Here is a 17,518-nt window from a genome sequence, read left to right as displayed (position 1 = left end):
TAATGGATGAAGATCAAGAAGAGGGTTGAGCCCAGCCGACGTTGATACTATATATATTTACATAGGCATCACCACTTATCAAGGCTAAGAGGCCACTCGAGGATAAGGGTTAAATAGTGTACAGTAGAAATTGGACAATATAGTAATCGTTAGTAATTGAGATTGGGTAAATTTGTTAACATATGGAACGGCTCATCAAAAACTTGTTTACGTTAGACTTGAAGACAACCATATTGTAGTCAGCTGGAAAGCAGGAAAACGGAAGACAATTCCATAGGCGTGCAGTTCTAAGAAAGGAGCTTTGCTCATTGAATCTACGTTTTGGGTTAGGCACAGATAAAGAGTGGGGGAAACTAGTGATAGTGTTTTCAGCTAGACCGTTGTCTTGCGAAAGTTTGGCGAGGGGGGGACCATAGATTGGAGCTCAGCTAAGCACTTGCCACGAAAATAACGATAAAGCAGAGACAAACTCGCAACATCTCTTCTGTGAGAAAGAGGTTGCAGGGAAGAGAAAAGGGCATCCCCCACAAGGCTACGAAGTCTATTTTGTACTCTGTCAAGGCAGGACAAGTCCTTTCTAGCAGCTCCTGCCCAGATGTGGCAACAGTACTCCATCCTTGGACGTACTTGGTTCTTATATAGATAGAGAATTGCATCAGCAGTGAGATATCTACTGGATCGATTAAAGGATCTCACCATTTTTCCAGCGGCCTTGGCAACAGATTTACTGCATGTGTTCCATTTAAGATCAGGAGTACATGTCAAGCCCAGAAGCTTGTCAAAACTTGAGGCCTCCCCAAGACGAGAGCCATTCATTTCAATTGATGCTAGATGGAGATCAGAGCGTTTATGATGTAAAGATAAAAACTTGGTTTTAGATTCATTAAAAGTAACAAGCCATCTCTTTCCCCATTGTACAACTTGCTCAAGATCAGAGGAGAAAGAATCAGAGATAACTTGGTCGTTTACGGTTTTAGATGTGCTACTATAGATAGTAGTGTCATCAGCATAGATGTCTACGAATGCTGTAAGGATGTGATTTGGAAGATCATTAATATATATATATATGGAGATCTTGTAAAGTAAACCTTTATGCCATACTCTATCAAAGGCCTTTGATATGTCAAGAGCAATTGCCCTAGAAAGGTAGTCTCCGTCGAGAGATTCGCTAATCCTATGAGATATAACTGTAAGCACGTCTGCTGTAGATCTAGCAGAACGGAAACCATATTGTGTGTCACTAAGAAGGTTATTTTTGCTGAGATGGTTGATTACTTCTCTATTTAACACAGATTCCAGCAACTTACTCATGACACACAGGAGACTTATTGGCCTGTACTGTGAGGGGGATGAGCGATCACCTGAATTCTTAAATACGGGGCATACTGATGAGATCTTCCAGGATGACGGGAAGCAATTCTCCCTAAAACAACGTTCAAACAGTTTTGTAAGGATATGCGCAAGTTCTTGTTGAAGTCTTTTGAATACTATAATTGAAATACCGTCAAGGCCAGTTGCTTTACTGGAATCAAGGTTTTTGATTAGTTTGGCAACATCACGCACATATATTTGTATATCACATAGCATGTTTTCTGATACAGGAGGAAATATTGGAGGTTGGCAGCCTTGGTCGCAAAGGTTAGAATTAGCTGCAAAGTTCTTGGCAAAGAGTTTGGCTTTGTCTGATGCTGACAAGATTACTTCAGGTCCATTTATGAGACTTGGGATAGAGCACACGCTTCTGTTCAGGATTCTGTTTGCTATTTGCCAAACCTGGTGGGAACCAAGCCGCTGCTCAGCTACTTTGGACTTGACGGACTGAGCATACAACTCTCTTGCGTTCTTTATTACTTTTTACAGTGGTTTCTGGCAGTTCTGAAAGCAGCTTTAGTCTCAGTACATCTATTACGTTGGAAGCAATGGAAAAAGTGATTTCTATGCGCAATGGCAGCAGCACATTCCGGAGAGAACCACAGCTGGCTGTTAGGTTTTTGCTGGAAGTTTTTTGAGGGTATGAAACGGTCTATACCTACAATTAACCATTCTGTCAGGTCTGATACTATAGAGGACACATCCTTTTTAAACATGGAACGCAGATGTAGATCTGATATAAATGTGCGGAAGCTATCCCAGTCAGCCATAGAGTATCTATATACTGTACGATGGAAAGGTACATCTGGGGACTTAATATATTTCATTTTTATCTTAACTTATACAACTGAGTGGTCGGAAGATCGAAGTGGATACAGAACAGAAGCTGAACACAGTTCACAGCAAGTTGTGAGAAAGAGGTCTAGGAGACTTGCATACTAGCCGTCAGTATCGGGAACACGGGTGGGTTCGTGAACAATCTGAGTGAAGTCATAAGCAATGGAGAAATCATGACAGAACCTCCCCTCATTATCGGTTTTGCTTGAGTGAGTTAACCATTCCACATTTTGAACATTGAAGTCTCCACAGACATGAATATTAGCTGAAGGATAAGCAGATAGGGCGTGGTCAACTTTCTCATATATTAGATTTTGAAGTTAAATTAGAGTATCCTTTAATTACGAAATCATCTAGGGAAATGGTCTGTCCAATGCCAGTATATATATATATATATATATATATATATATATATATATATATATATATATTTATAACTTCTTTCGATCTAATTTACTTTATATATTTATCCGAGAGAAAGGATTTTGTAGTTAACAGGATATTTCCAGATATTCCTAACTAGTAAGCTTATAAAATAGATCTTTGTCAAACTTTGTTGTTGTACGGCGTAATTACTTTGACACACGATTCTTGTTAGATTGCCGAAGTTAAGCAACGTTGAGCCTGGTCATTACCAAATGGGTGACAAATTTGGAAATTCCAGGCGCTGTATGTAGGAGGACGTCGACACCTCCCTGCAAAAACCTTAGTCGTCATCTCCCCTAACGGGACTGCACACCTATGGAACTCTGTTCCGTCTGCCTGCTTCCCACCGGACTACAACTTGGATGTCTTCAAGTCCAACGTTAACAAATTCCTAATGAACCGCCCCCTTAAGTAAACACTTCATCAAATCTCCACACTAACGTAATGTACTTGCAATAATCCTTATCCCTGAGTGGCTTCCGGGCCTTGATAAGTGGTGATCACTGTGTAAAAAAAAAAAAATATATATATATACATGCGACCTGGAACCTCTTGTGAATTTCATATTCCCATGGAACTTTTTCCTTTGTAGGAATCCAGTTAAGCCCGCATAGGGTTAGTTTCATTTCCATTCCATTGTCAAAGGTTTTGGGTATGTCACGAGTTATTACTCTAGAAACGAAATCTCGTTAATAGATTTAATGATTCTGTTTGATATTATATTCAGTAAATCTGTTAAAGAATTTGCAGGACGAAATCCATTTTGCTTATCACTGAGTAGACTATTTGCTTAAGTTCAGTTCAGAAATTTAAAGACAATGTAAGAAAATGCATCCACAATATAAGAGAAAATAATTCAGAAAATATGCAAATCAGATTTATATTTTTTACTCTTGTTCAGAAGGTATCTCCAAAGCGTTGTGTAAAACGTCAGCGTTGTACATTTTGATAGCAACGTCATCATTTCGTGTATTTGTGTCAATTTCTATGGATGGGCATTGGCTTCATAATGGTTAACGAAAGTAACATTTTTTTTGCTATGGATAAAACAATATAAGACTTACCTTTTGTAAAACAAATAGATTTTTATTAACGAACTACACAAACGAGAGTTAATAAAATAAAATTAATTTTAACGTCTTTTGTTGACACTTATTTATCTAAAGTTAATGTTGCTTACAGGCCTCCGTACTTTTTCGGAAAAAGGCATCAGAAAATAAAGATCACCCTCTATCAATTTAAATAATAAAATCAAAACGAATGATTTTTTTTAGATCGATTTTGGATTTCCATTTTTATCTCAAGCGTCATCTATTCTATCATTTTAATATTGGAAACCTGTTATAAAAAATCTTTATTTAAACCTGTTAAGTGTTGTGACATTATGTTGAACAAAGATGGCAGCGTAGTTCAGATCAGATCCTGACTGTAATTGGCAGTAACCAAGATTCGACAATTTTTATACTAACTTTGGAAGGTTTTCATTGGATGTTTAGCACAGCCGGTGGTTATAAAAATGATTGGCGAATCCATTCGTCACATCCCCCCATTACTCGTGATGGGGAAGGTCTCCTAGCGGCTTCGGCTGCAGGGAGACAGGGTAATTGTACTCGTCAAGAATCTCTTCTTGACACTAAGCCCGACAGGTGAGGGATCGAGATTCGGCACAGCACCTGTCGGGCTGAGGTACACCGCTTGGGTACTACCTAGGAGGTCCACCCTCCCAGGCTTTGCTACAAGGCTTTTCGGTGGGGGCCAGTTAATTGCTTGTCGCCTGAGGCGCCCCTACTGGGGAATGCCGACGGGGGTGCTCAGGCAATTTTTGATGAGACAAGAGTGTCCCTCCTTAAGGGGAGCCTGCTGGATCCCCACTTTCCGGCCTTGTGCCACATTTTGGTGTGGTGGACACCAAATAAATAACTACCCCCATTAGGAGACAAAAACATTTTACAAAACTTCATATCGCGTGATATTTGAATTTAATATCATTTTAAGCTTTTTTTTTTAAATAATTATTTTCAGAATTCTGTTGTTGTTGTTGTTGTAATTCAAATATTATATTAACGACAAAAAATTATCCAGATAAAGTGTTGTTTTTTTTACATTGATTTTATGTTGAATTTTGTTTACAACCTTAAGATAAGTGAAATAAAAAACGGGATTTTATATACATAACCATTTTTTAATTATTTGATCTTTTAAGCTTTAAAAAATGTTGACATAAAAATGTCGACATAAATTTATTTTGCTTAGTTTTCGTAACATGAAATACAGGGGGGGTAAAACAGCTAAAGAATATTTCCTTTAATATATTTAACGAAACCTACTTTTATTTTGGAAGTGTATTTTAACTTTTTTCTAGCAAACTATTCAGCCAATTTGGGGTCTAAACATTTGAAATTTTACATAAAGGGTATTCAGACATGCAACAAGCTTTTTAATCAGTTTTGGGGTTAAAATTTGGCTGCCAAGAGGTCAAAGTTGAAAGATCTGACCTTTGCAGACCCTACAAAACTCCTATGCTATTTTTTAGATGTAGGTTACCTAGCCATGAGTCAAACTTTAATATATGTATACATATTCACATAAAGTTATGAACAGTACATAGACCCGAACAAAGCTGGACTGAACTGCTAGTAACAAATAAATATCGAAAATTTCAGGAAGATATGTATATTATTTGAATGTTTCTATATTTTTAAAACATGGGTATGTTTACGGCTTCAAAAATGTCACTACATAGGAACGTTGTTTTAAAGCGTCGATAATGTAAACACGATTTTTATCTTGCATTTTCATTATTTGTGTATGCTGTAAAAAAGTTTATAAAATATTAGCAGTTTATTTGAAGCTTCATCTTTTAAATGGTAAAAAAGTTGGGATGATAATATTAAATTACAGTTACATCGTGTTACATACATTGGGCGTTAAAAACTGTGGTGCACGTTCGAGGTACCTATTGTTCGTATTAAATAAGATATATTGCCACTTGAAGAAAAGGGGCTACTATTTAGGATCATGTTTACACGGATTCTGTCTAGGGAGATGAGCAAGACGTCTGTTCACGTTACATTTAAATTTCTGCATGTGAATACAATCAAATAAGCAGAAAATAGGAGGGTGATTCCAACATCTAGCAGTCAGAGATAAGAATTTGTACTAGAAGGCTTTCGTGCACCTAGTGACCTCAACAGTTGATGCATGGATGTTTGCTTGTCACAGGTTTGTACGTTGATGGGGTATATATGCACATCCCATTAAAGTAATTGGTAATCAGATACAGAGATGCAACATCGTGGTGATGGGACAGAGGTTGGAGCTTGGTTGAAAGTGCATAACTTAGTAGATAGATGACTCTTTTGAACGCCATGTCTAAAAGAGAGAAACTAGTGGCGGATGCACCAACCCATATGTGGCAACAAACTCCGTGCATGGGCGAATTGTGGCTTTGTAGAGATATAGTATACTTTCTGGTGTGAGTAATTTTCTAGCGCGGTAGAGAGATCTCACCTTCTTTGCAGCAACCTTGGCAATATCCTCAATGTATTTGTTCCAATTCATGTTGCCTATGAATGCTAAGCTGAGGAATTTGAAGGATAAGTTCTCAGTCAGTATATTATTTGTCATTGCAATCGATGCTTAAGTTGTTTTTTTAGTTGTTAAAGGAAAGAAGCTTAGTCTTAGTAGCAATAAATGTTATAATCCATTTATGGCACTTTTCCACTACAAACTGAAGGTCGTTTTAGACGTTTTTGCCATTGCATTGGATGCGTGTACATTATTAATAAAGTGGTAATCTTAACTAGCTTATGTAAACGGGTTAGGGTTAGGGTTAGATATTTTCTTAAATACTGCCACATCTGGAGAAGTGTCGCAAAAGGCATACTTTCATAGCTTGACAGAGTAAAAATCGATTTTACAATCTAGTGGGGTATGATATCTCCCTTTCTCTACAGTTCTTTTCTAATCAAAAATAAATAACTAGTTTATCCCGTGTTCCATGGTTACAATATTGCATCGTTGCGCCTGTTTTACAAATACTTTAATGAGATGTGTTCTAATTGACTCCTTGCCGTAATATTCCAATTAACTTCTCAATAAGCAAAATCCCTTCACTGTTGAGGTCCCTAGATGAAGAAAAACCTCTAACTCTATTAGTTTCTTCCCTCGGGCTGCTAGACTTTGGAATTCCCTCCCTGTTTCCTGCTTCCCTAGCTGTACAAATCTGCAGGTGTTAAAATGTACAGTGTACAGACATTTCGCTGCCCAAATCCCAACACTCCTCTGTTAGATACGATTCTAAATAGTGATCGCTTGCTTTATAAGCCTTGTTTAGGGTGAAACCGAGTAAAAAAAAATGTGCGTGAAGCAACGCGATTTAATTTGAAAATCAAATTAAAGGCTTTATAAATAAAACTGGTGCTCTCGTGATGAGTCCATCATTTTATCCAATAAAACTGACGTTCTCCTGTAATTCATTTCAAGGCTGCAAAGACGCGAAATCTAACCAATGATATTGAACGACTTTTATTGTAAATTCAGTGCAAAATTAAAAAGTCTGAATAACAATGTCATAATAAAGTGTTGAAAATCACTTTGATGAGTCGGTGGGTTATGAATTTGAAAAGATTTATAAATAAAATGCAAATAAGAATCGGGAATATTAAAGAAACTGACGTTTCTATGGCAACAAATCATAGATTAGAAATGTTGGAAATATTGAATAAAGTGTAAATAGTGGGGAAAAGAAAGAAAAAAATGGAAAAGAAAGAAAAAAAGAAAAGAAATTAGAAAAAGAAAAATTATTGAACGTTAACGAAAGCTCTTTTTCTTTCTCTCTCTCCCCCTCTCTCTCTATCTATCTATCTATCTATCTCACACACACACATCGGCTGAAACATTGCGAAAATTACACTCAAGATGAGAACAGTAGTTCAAATAATCAAATAAATACAAAATATTCATCCTCATCATAAAAATTAGAGCCTTTCTCTCTCTTTCTCCTTTTTGTCGTTCCCCCATTTCCTCTTCCTATGCTGATATCTATATATAATATGAATTGACATTTAAATATCTATCTGATATCTATATATAATATGAATTGACATTTAAATATCTATCTGATATCTATATATAATATGAATTGACACTTAAATATCTATCTGATATCTATATATAATATAAATTGACATTTAAATTAGATTAAAATCGTGCAAATGTCAATCATTCAACCTCGCAAGCGGGTTTCAATTTTCAAACTGCTTCTGAAATATTTTTCTATTCATCAATTATTATCTTTATTTGGTATTGCATTTATCTAAATTTATATAAAACAAGTGTAATCTTCCGTCAACAATAATGGATAAAACTATGCTTCGCCATTGTTCATATAAAATAATCACTTAAGCAGTGGAATCAATCTAAAACAAACGTGCGTCCTATTTTTATTTTTATTTTTTTTGTGAGAAAAAAAAATAATTTTGGTTTAAAATTACTTGCAAGATGTGCAAATCTGTGAAATGCTTGTTATAATTTATTGAAATTATGAAAAAGGTTTCGTTTTTTCGGTGAATAAGAAAAACTGAAAAATCCTACAGATTTTAATAAATACATTTTTAACAATCGCACAATGAAAATAATTTATTTTCAGATGTGATGTTTATTTAATGCCAGAGTAGAAGCGATTAATTGTTATAATTTTTACATGTGAAATTATTGTTTGTTTTGAGTGCAGACAGAATTCAGAAACAGGTATTTTTAACAGGTGTTTTGTAAAATTAGAGATTTTCTCTCTTTGTGTTAAAATGTTTTGAAAAGAAATGTTTTTAAAAGAAGTGTTTGAAAAGAAATGTTTTGAAATGAAGTGTTTTGAAATGTAGTGTTTTGAAATCAAGTCCTTTGAAATGTATTGCTTTGAAATGAAGTGTTTTCAAATAAAGTGTTTTCAAATGAATTATTTTGAAATGAAGTGTTTTGTAATGAAGTGCTTTGAAATGAAGTGTTTTCAAATGAAATGTTTTGAAATGAATTATTTTGAAATGAATTATTTTAAAATCGAGTGTTTTGAAATGAAGTGCTTTGAAAAGAAGTGTTTTCAAATGAATTATTTGGAAATGAAGTGCTTTGAAAAGAAGTGTTTTCAAATGAATTATTTTGAAATGAAGTGTGTTGAAAAGAAGTGTTTTCAAATGAATTATTTTGAAATGAAGTGCTTTGAAAAGAAGTGTTTTCAAATGAATTATTTTGAAAAGAAGTGTGTTGAAATGAAGTGTTTTTCACACACGCCTTGAAACTTATTGTTGACGGTCGGGGAATAATTCTGATGACTGTTTTATATCAACCACAGTTTTGTTTTTGTTTGTTTTTTTTAGTTCAGAGAGGAAGTTAATAAGTCAAAAATCCATAAATGTATTGTAAAATGGAATGTTGAACTTTATTGCTTTAAAAAGCAAAAAACAAACAAAACACATAAGAATCAAAAGGAATAGTAAGAAACAATTGAAAAGTGCAGAGAAATATTTGTTTTGATAAAAACGAAATTATCTGCATGAAGTTTCATTTTCTTTACGTCATTATGAAGTGTATATTGTTTTTCCATCTGACATGCAATTGTTTTTTTATTTTGTTTTTGTCGGAGAGAAGTTCTAGAGTGTTGAGTTTTTTATGTTTGTCTCATATTATCAATTTTTTTTTTAATCAGTAATGACGGTTCTTTGAATTTTTAAACTGTGTTCAGTGTGTAAGATTAAGGTTTAGAGCGATAGAAAAGATTTGACTTACGGCAAATAATTTACTGTTTCTTGGATGATCCACAAAAACACTGACTATGATTTTATATCAAAAGTTTTTCAGTGTCCATGGTATGGAGTGGCTCGTAAAGAACATGAAAACTTTATTTTTATCAGGCCAGTATTGTAACAGAGCGGACGGCTCTATTCAAATGCATTCAAAATGACGTCACCGGTAAAGAAAACAAGATTATAAAAAGGACAAAAAAGACGATCACGAGAGATACGCGGAGCAGGGAACGAGGGAACGTTTTAGATAACGTGAGAGAAGTGGAAAACGTTCGAGATCATGTTAAGAACGTGAATGACGCTCGAGAAGACGATCACGTGGTTGACGTCACGGCTGTAACTATGAGGAAATAAATGTTGTTGTTACAAAGAAAAAGCTAGTTTAAGTTTTTTTTTCTATTCTTTGTCTATTTTCTGACTGAGCATACGTGTTGTATAAACTGTACAACCTTTCACTATGAGCTTGGAGTGGCTAATTGCGATTACCGACAGAGATAATTTGTGAAAATTTCCCCACACGGCAAGACGGATGGAATTTATAATGGCAAAGGGACATTATGTTGTGAATTAGGAAAATGTAAAAGGTAAAAAAAAAATGATAAATGAAATGACGCAGTAACATACCTATCAAGTTGAATTGAATTGTTAAATTATTTGAAACTGTGATCCTAAATAGAAATTATAGAATTAATTGTCCACATGCTTGGGGTAATCTGATCTTATTTTTTTTTATTATTATACTTTTGTTAGTTTGAAGAGACCAAGGGGCTCCTTCCTGGGGCTAACACTTGATTCTATTACAATTTACTTTTTTTTTTCTTCCTTTGAAGATTATAGTGCTGGGTATGGGGCAGCCAAACCAGCTGCCAACATTGCCCCGCTATTTTATTGAAACCAACCGAGAGCTCTTTTTAGTATCCTCGCTGTTCTCTTAAGTTCAATTGTCTGAATCTCTTTTGCACTTGGTTCACCAGCAATATTAGTTAGGTAGGACTTCAGGTTCTTCTTCATAAGTCCTGTTGCACCTATGATAACTGGTATGATTGCTATCTCCCTAAGATTCCAGTTTCTTTTCATATCATACATGAGACCTTGGTATTTGGTCTGTTTCTCTCCTTCAGCTCTGTTAAGACCGCCATCATTAGGAACACTCACTTCAATCAAGGTTGCAACTCTCTCTGACTTATTCCATATAACTATGTCAGGTTTCACAGCAGCATTTTCAAGGTAGGTAGCTGTAGGGATTACATGGTCGTAATGTATGGTATATAAGTCATTTCCAACTGTTTTTTCAGGTTGATGTTCCCAGGACTTGCTGCTACACTGGATGTTTAATTTTTACAGATGGTCGAGTGGAGGTACTTGCATACTCCATCATGTCTCGCTGTATAGTAGCCGTCCCCTAGAAGAACTTTGCAACTTGATATCAGATGATCAACACTTTCCAATTCTGTATGGCAGAACCTGCATTTATTGTCATTACTGATCCCTGCCATCTTCTTGAATGCATTGGTCATCAATCCCTGGTCTTGGGCAGCCATTATGACCCTTTCCTGGTCGTGGTGGAGGGATCCTCTTTTGAGCCAATCCAAACAACCTTCTTTATCTATGTATTCCTGAGAGAGTTACCCCAGAAAATACTTTGCATGCTGATGTTGTTCCCATTCTTTATGGTTCATCTGTTGAAAGGTCTCGGTATATTTCTCTTTCTTGCTATTTCTGTGACACACTTGTTTGGTGTTTCGTCCTCATCTGAGAGACAGCTCTGACCAAAATGCTTGGCCATCTGGGAGACTGATGTTGTTCTGCTGGCTCTTGTTTCTTGATGTTCATATACTATTGAGAGGGTGTCATTCTGGGAGCTTCTCAGATACTGACCGGTGCTCACAATAGTTGCCCTATGTTGATGATTAATCTCTGAGAGTCCCAGACCTCCTTCTCCCCTGGTCAAATACAGTCTTGATATACACTGATTTCTGTATATTATTTTATAAAGCGTTAGTAGCTTCCGTGTCTTTACATCTAGCCGGTTGATGTATTTTTGTGGCCAGTCAATGATACCAAAGCTGTATGTTATTACTGGCATAGCAAGCTGGTTTATGGCAGTAATTTTATTTTTATTGGTGAGCTGGGCTTTGCATATTTTCCTCACCCGGCGTACATATTCTTTACTAATCTCCCTCATCTTGGCATGTTGTATGTTCTCGTTTTCCTCAATGCCAAGGTACTTGTAAGGCTCATGCTCTTCTAGATCCTTGATGTCGATGTTTTCATTAAGTTGCATATTTTCTGTGTGAGTCTTCTTCCCAGCTCTGAGTGTACATTTGGCACATTTATCCAGGCCAAACTTCATTCCGATGTCACTGGAGAATGTGTGTACTACCTGCAGAAGGTGGTGCAGATCGGTGTCAGAGCTAGCATACAGCTTAAGATCATCCATGAAGAGCAGATGGTTTATCCTCTTGCTTGAATCTCGTATCAGTATGGATAGCAAGGTGCCATATTAAGTCACGCTGAGTGGTGTGTATGTGAGAAGACTCTAGTTTTGTATTCTGAAGCAGTCTATTAGGGACATTGGAAATAATCGCTCACCTCTGACCAGGAACGTTATAGTTAAGAGTTTAGCAGTACAAACGCAAAGTTGCGATGCATAGTCAGTTTCATCTATCCTCCGAAATTAAGAGTATAGTGAGGAGAAAAGTGAAGGTTTTTCCGGGATCTGCACCGGGATTGAGTTGAGCGTACAGAGTTTTGGAGTCCGAATGAATCAGTATACTAGAACATTATCTTTGATAATTGACAGTTGATCAATTGAGATATTTTGAGTAGGAGCTGTTTTTTTTTTGTTTAGTTTTAATCCCCCATTGTAGCTATGAGTGATTTACAGAATTTATAAGTCTTCCTGAGTTTTGTTGACGCCCATAGAAGAGAAGGGTCAGGGGAACTAGAGACGATATTTCGTCGTTTCGTATTTAACGATATTTCGTCGTTTCGTATTTAACGATATTCCGTCGTTTCGTAGTTAACGATATTTCGTCGTTTCGTATTTAACGATATTCCGTCGTTTCGTATTTAACGATATTTCGTCGTTTCGTATTTAACGATATTTCGTCGTTTCGTATTTAACGATATTCCGTCGTTTCGTATTTAACGATATTCCGTCGTTTCGTATTTAACGATATTTCGTCGTTTCGTATTTAACGATATTTCGTCGTTTCGTATTTAACGATATTCCGTCGTTTCGTATTTAACGATATTTCGTCGTTTCGTATTTAACGATATTTCGTCGTTTCGTATTTAACGATATTTCGTCGTTTCGTATTTAACGATATTTCGTCGTTTCGTATTTAACGATATTTCGTCGTTTCGTATTTAACGATATTTCGTCGTTTCGTATTTAACGAAATTTCGTCGTTTCGTATTTAACGATATTCCGTCGTTTCGTATTTAACGATATTCCGTCGTTTCGTATTTAACGATATTCCGTCGTTTCGTATTTAACGATATTTTGTCGTTTCGTATTTAACGATTTTTCGTCATTTCGTATTTAACGATATTTCGTCGTTTCGTATTTAACGATATTTCGTTGTTTCGTATTTAACGATATTTCGTCGTTTCGTATTTAACGATATTTCGTCGTTTCGTATTTAACGATATTTCGTCGTTTCGTATTTAACGATATTCCGTCGTTTCGTATTTAACGATATTCCGTCGTTTCGTATTTAACGATATTCCGTCGTTTCGTATTTAACGATATTTCGTCGTTTCGTATTTAACGATATTTCGTCGTTTCGTATTTAACGATATTTCGTCGTTTCGTATTTAACGATATTCCGTCGTTTCGTATTTAACGATATTCCGTCGTTTCGTATTTAACGATATTTCGTCGTTTTATATTTAACGATATTTCGTCGTTTCGTATTAAACGATATTTCGTCGTTTCGTATTTAACGATATTTCGTCGTTTCGTATTTAACAATATTTCGTCGTTTCGTATTTAACGATATTTCGTCGTTTCGTATTAAACGATATTTCGTCGTTTCGTATTAAACGATATTTCGTCGTTTCGTATTTAACGATATTTCGTCGTTTCGTATTAAACGATATTTCGTCGTTTCGTATTTAACGATATTTTGTCGTTTCGTATTAAACGATATTTCGTCGTTTCGTATTTAACGATATTTCGTCGTTTCGTATTTAACGATATTTTGTCGTTTCGTATTAAACAATATTTCGTCGTTTCGTATTAAACGATATTTCGTCGTTTCGTATTAAACGATATTTCGTCGTTTCGTATTAAACGATATTTCGTCGTTTCGTATTTAACGATATTTCGTCGTTTTGTATTAAACGATATTTCGTCGTTTCGTATTAAACGATATTTCGTCGTTTCGTATTTAACAATATTTCGTCGTTTCGTATTTAACGATATTTTGTCGTTTCGTATTAAACGATATTTCGTCGTTTCGTATTAAACGATATTTCGGCAAATTTTGCGGTGAGGCTAAACAGGTGTCTCTGATTGAGAATGCTTCAGTGGTAGCTGATAACACATCAGGCATTGATCCTGAAATGGTTGACTCATACTCCGGGATAATGCGAATTATCAGTCAATAAAGCAAGAATAAGGAAAGGAACTCCAAAGTCAAAAAATCCGAGGAAAGAAACTAGTAGGGTAGGAGGTTATCCAGCATCTGAGAATCGCAATAAGAAGGAGTGGGATTGTGTTGCTTATCAGATTAGTCGGGAGTAAAATGTAGACTATTTTGTACCTTGTATAAGAGAGAGAGGAGGAGACAGACGTTGGAACTTGGCCGAGATTACGAGACCTATTAGATTTCAGAATCTTGTTTGAACCCTGTCTTAGAGAGAGAGAGAGAGAGAGAGAGAGAGAGAGAGAGAGAGAGAGAGAGAGAGAGAGAGAGAGAGAGAGAGACTAGTGATAGAAGCACCAGCCTAGGTATGATACTAATAATCGGTGCATGAGTGAAGTGTGGTTTTGTACAGATATAGAACACTCTGGTGTGAGTAATATTCGGCCACGGTCGAAAAAGAACCCACTTTCTTTGAAGCAGGACTGTTGGATATTCATGGAGGTGGTAACACTTTTTACTGACGAGGAGATCACCATCGTTTTTGACGAGTAATATTGATTGTTGAAAACACTGTTCATTCCTAACAACACTTCTTCGTCTGCCCAAAGCGATCCAAAACTTTTTAAAACCTGCTAGGTAGCTCTCACTATTTATCAAAACCAAGGCATGCATTTAGAGTGTATCTTTAAATGGCAATAAAAAAGAGCTGTTGGACATTTCTGAGTGGAACTTGGTGGACAAGTGCGGCATAAATTGAAGTTTATTTGAACCAAATATGGTTGGATTGCAGAAATGATTACGGATTTCATTAACAATTAAATGGGTGGAATATTTATATTTTCGTTTTGCATTAACAAAACGTTATGTTGGGTTAAAAGAACCGGTTAAATCCGAAAATTCATGACATAAAGTTAAGACGCCGGATGTGAACACGGCTAAGCTAAAATATGGAACAGAACGGAAGTCAGTAAACATGAAACCAAATACGAAACCATATGCAAATAATTTATTTTAAAAAATATTTTAACTTAAACACTTCTTATGCTAGCATGAACCAATAAAAACCAATAAACTTCGATTTCGGTTTCGTAATTCAATTTAAGGTAATTTGTTTTATGATGCATTATTTATGGCAAAATTGTGATAAAATTTGTGAAAGACATTCTATCGAATAATTATATATTAAAGACAACTTTACAGAGATGTAAAAAAAAATATTTTTAATTATTTTCATATCAATATATTTTAAATAATAAAAAAAATATTTAAAGAAATGTAAACTATGGAAGTTAAAAATTACTTTTTTGACATCAAATATTTTCATATAAATATATTTTAAATATAGAAAAATTAGAAATGTAAAAATAAGTTTATTATTTTTTTAATTATTTTATGATAAAATAAGAAGTATTTCCATAATTTTTCGAATTTCCTTTCATGCTTAGTGGCGTCTGTTCCATATTTAGCGAAACGGGGTCCACTTCTGGTGTCTTAAATTTGTGTACCGAATTTTGGATTCAAGCAAAATACCTACTGTGTTCAGAAAAATGGCGTCAATGTGTTGTTCAAACCAAGTCAACCAGTAAAATGAAAGTATTTTTATGTGCCAATACCGTGACCATTACCATACAACCAAGTTTAATCATCTCTTTGCAACTGAATAGAATTAACGAATCGAACAAGAACAAGAGCATTTCCCGAGAAGCCACACGAAGCAAATTGCTTTTCTTTCAAACTAAACCAGTGAACACGAAAAAGTACGCTTAATTAAGAGACTAAGAACTTCTTGGCAGGGAATTCGTTAACTTTATCATCGTGACAATGTACGCCAATGTAATTCTTGTAATGGACGACTGGACACACTTTTTTAATCATTTCTTTTCTTTTCTTAATTAAAGGGAATCAATGATTATCTATATTTTTGCATTCTATTTGAAAGCCTTTGCGCAACTAAACCAACTAACCCAGCGGATCAGCTCGAGAGAACATACGATATAAAACGAACCCATTTGTTATCGGTCTCAGCGTTCGTGCTGTAATCATCTTTTTTATATTAAACTTCACTTACAACTAATCATCGTGGTTGAAACGGTGCATTTTATTGCCATTGTCCGTCTACATGAAAAGCACATCTATTCTGCACTTAAACCTATGCATAAAGTTTTCTTTCGAAACTTTCCTGCGAGATAAAACTTCAAGTGATATTTAGTTCATCTTTTTAAATAAATGTTTTCTAATTTTATACTTCCACTCCACTCTATCTGAACATTCTTCTTTCAAACTCGTCGGCCTAACATTCACTGGTAATATATACTGTAACAAATACATTGAGAACATTGCAAAGGCTGCTGCAAATAAAGTGGCTACCCTCTATCGTTTAAGAAGACTACTCACACCTGAGAGTATCATATACCTCTAAAAAGCCACCGTTCGACCATGCATAGAATATTTTTCCATATCTGAGCTGGTGCATCTACCACTAATCTCTTCTTTTATTAATAGGGTCCAAAAAGTCTTTCATCTAATAGGTTCCACTTTGTCAACTAAGCTCTAACTTCTGTCCCATCGCTGCGATGTTACATCTCTGTCTCTGTTTTGCAAATATTTTAAATGAATGTGATCTGATGAACTCCTTGCACTTGTGCCCCCTCGACGTACATATCCCCGACAAACCCGCTTAGCAACAAAATCTCACCCCTTCACTGTTGCAATCCATAAATGCCAGAAAGATTTCTATTTCAATAGTTACTTCCCTCAGACAGCTAGACTTTGGAATTCCCTTTCTGCTACCTGCTCCCCTCACTTTACTGATATGCAGAAGTTTAAATGTAACGTAAACCAACATCTTGATAATCTTTTTTAGGCATGGTTCCAAATGGCGATATGCTTTGTTAGGGGTGAACGTGAGTAAAAAAAATGTTTCAACCTTCAAGCAAGTGACAATAGTTTTTTTTTAATATAAAAAAAACTTTTATTTGACAACTTTTTGTCATATCCCAACAAATAATTCCAACCATAATTAATATATTTTGTATATCAACAATATCAATAAATGTCATTCTATATGATGAAATATAATGAGATAATGAAATTAGGTCTTATGTATCTATATATGTATAAAATTGAGAATTGTGTGTATAAGGACACTTCTCAACCTATATACTCAACGAATTTTGATCTACAGTGTTGGAATTTGGTATATAGTGCATTAAGACATGTGGAAAACTTTTTCATCCGGAATCTAAGGAGTCAAATGTGAAAAATTGGTACGTGTAGGTTGTCGGATTTTTATCTGTGCTAAATGTTTAACGACTGCACATGCGCTAATTGTTCATATTATGTTAAGAAAAAGAAATTTTGACAACATATTTTGAGGATCGTGTTCAGCTGGCCTTATGATTATCGTACTTAACTCACTGCGTTAAAGTTTTGGTTTCGATCTCAGCTCGAGTATATTTTTTTACTTACAAAAAGTGCACTATTTAGAAAAAA

Source organism: Euprymna scolopes, chromosome 4 (genome assembly GCF_053919585.1).
Source record: "Euprymna scolopes isolate OS-2025 chromosome 4, ASM5391958v1, whole genome shotgun sequence".
In the NCBI taxonomy this organism is placed as follows: Eukaryota; Metazoa; Mollusca; class Cephalopoda; order Sepiida; family Sepiolidae; genus Euprymna; species Euprymna scolopes.
This window is presented reverse-complemented; position numbering follows the sequence as displayed.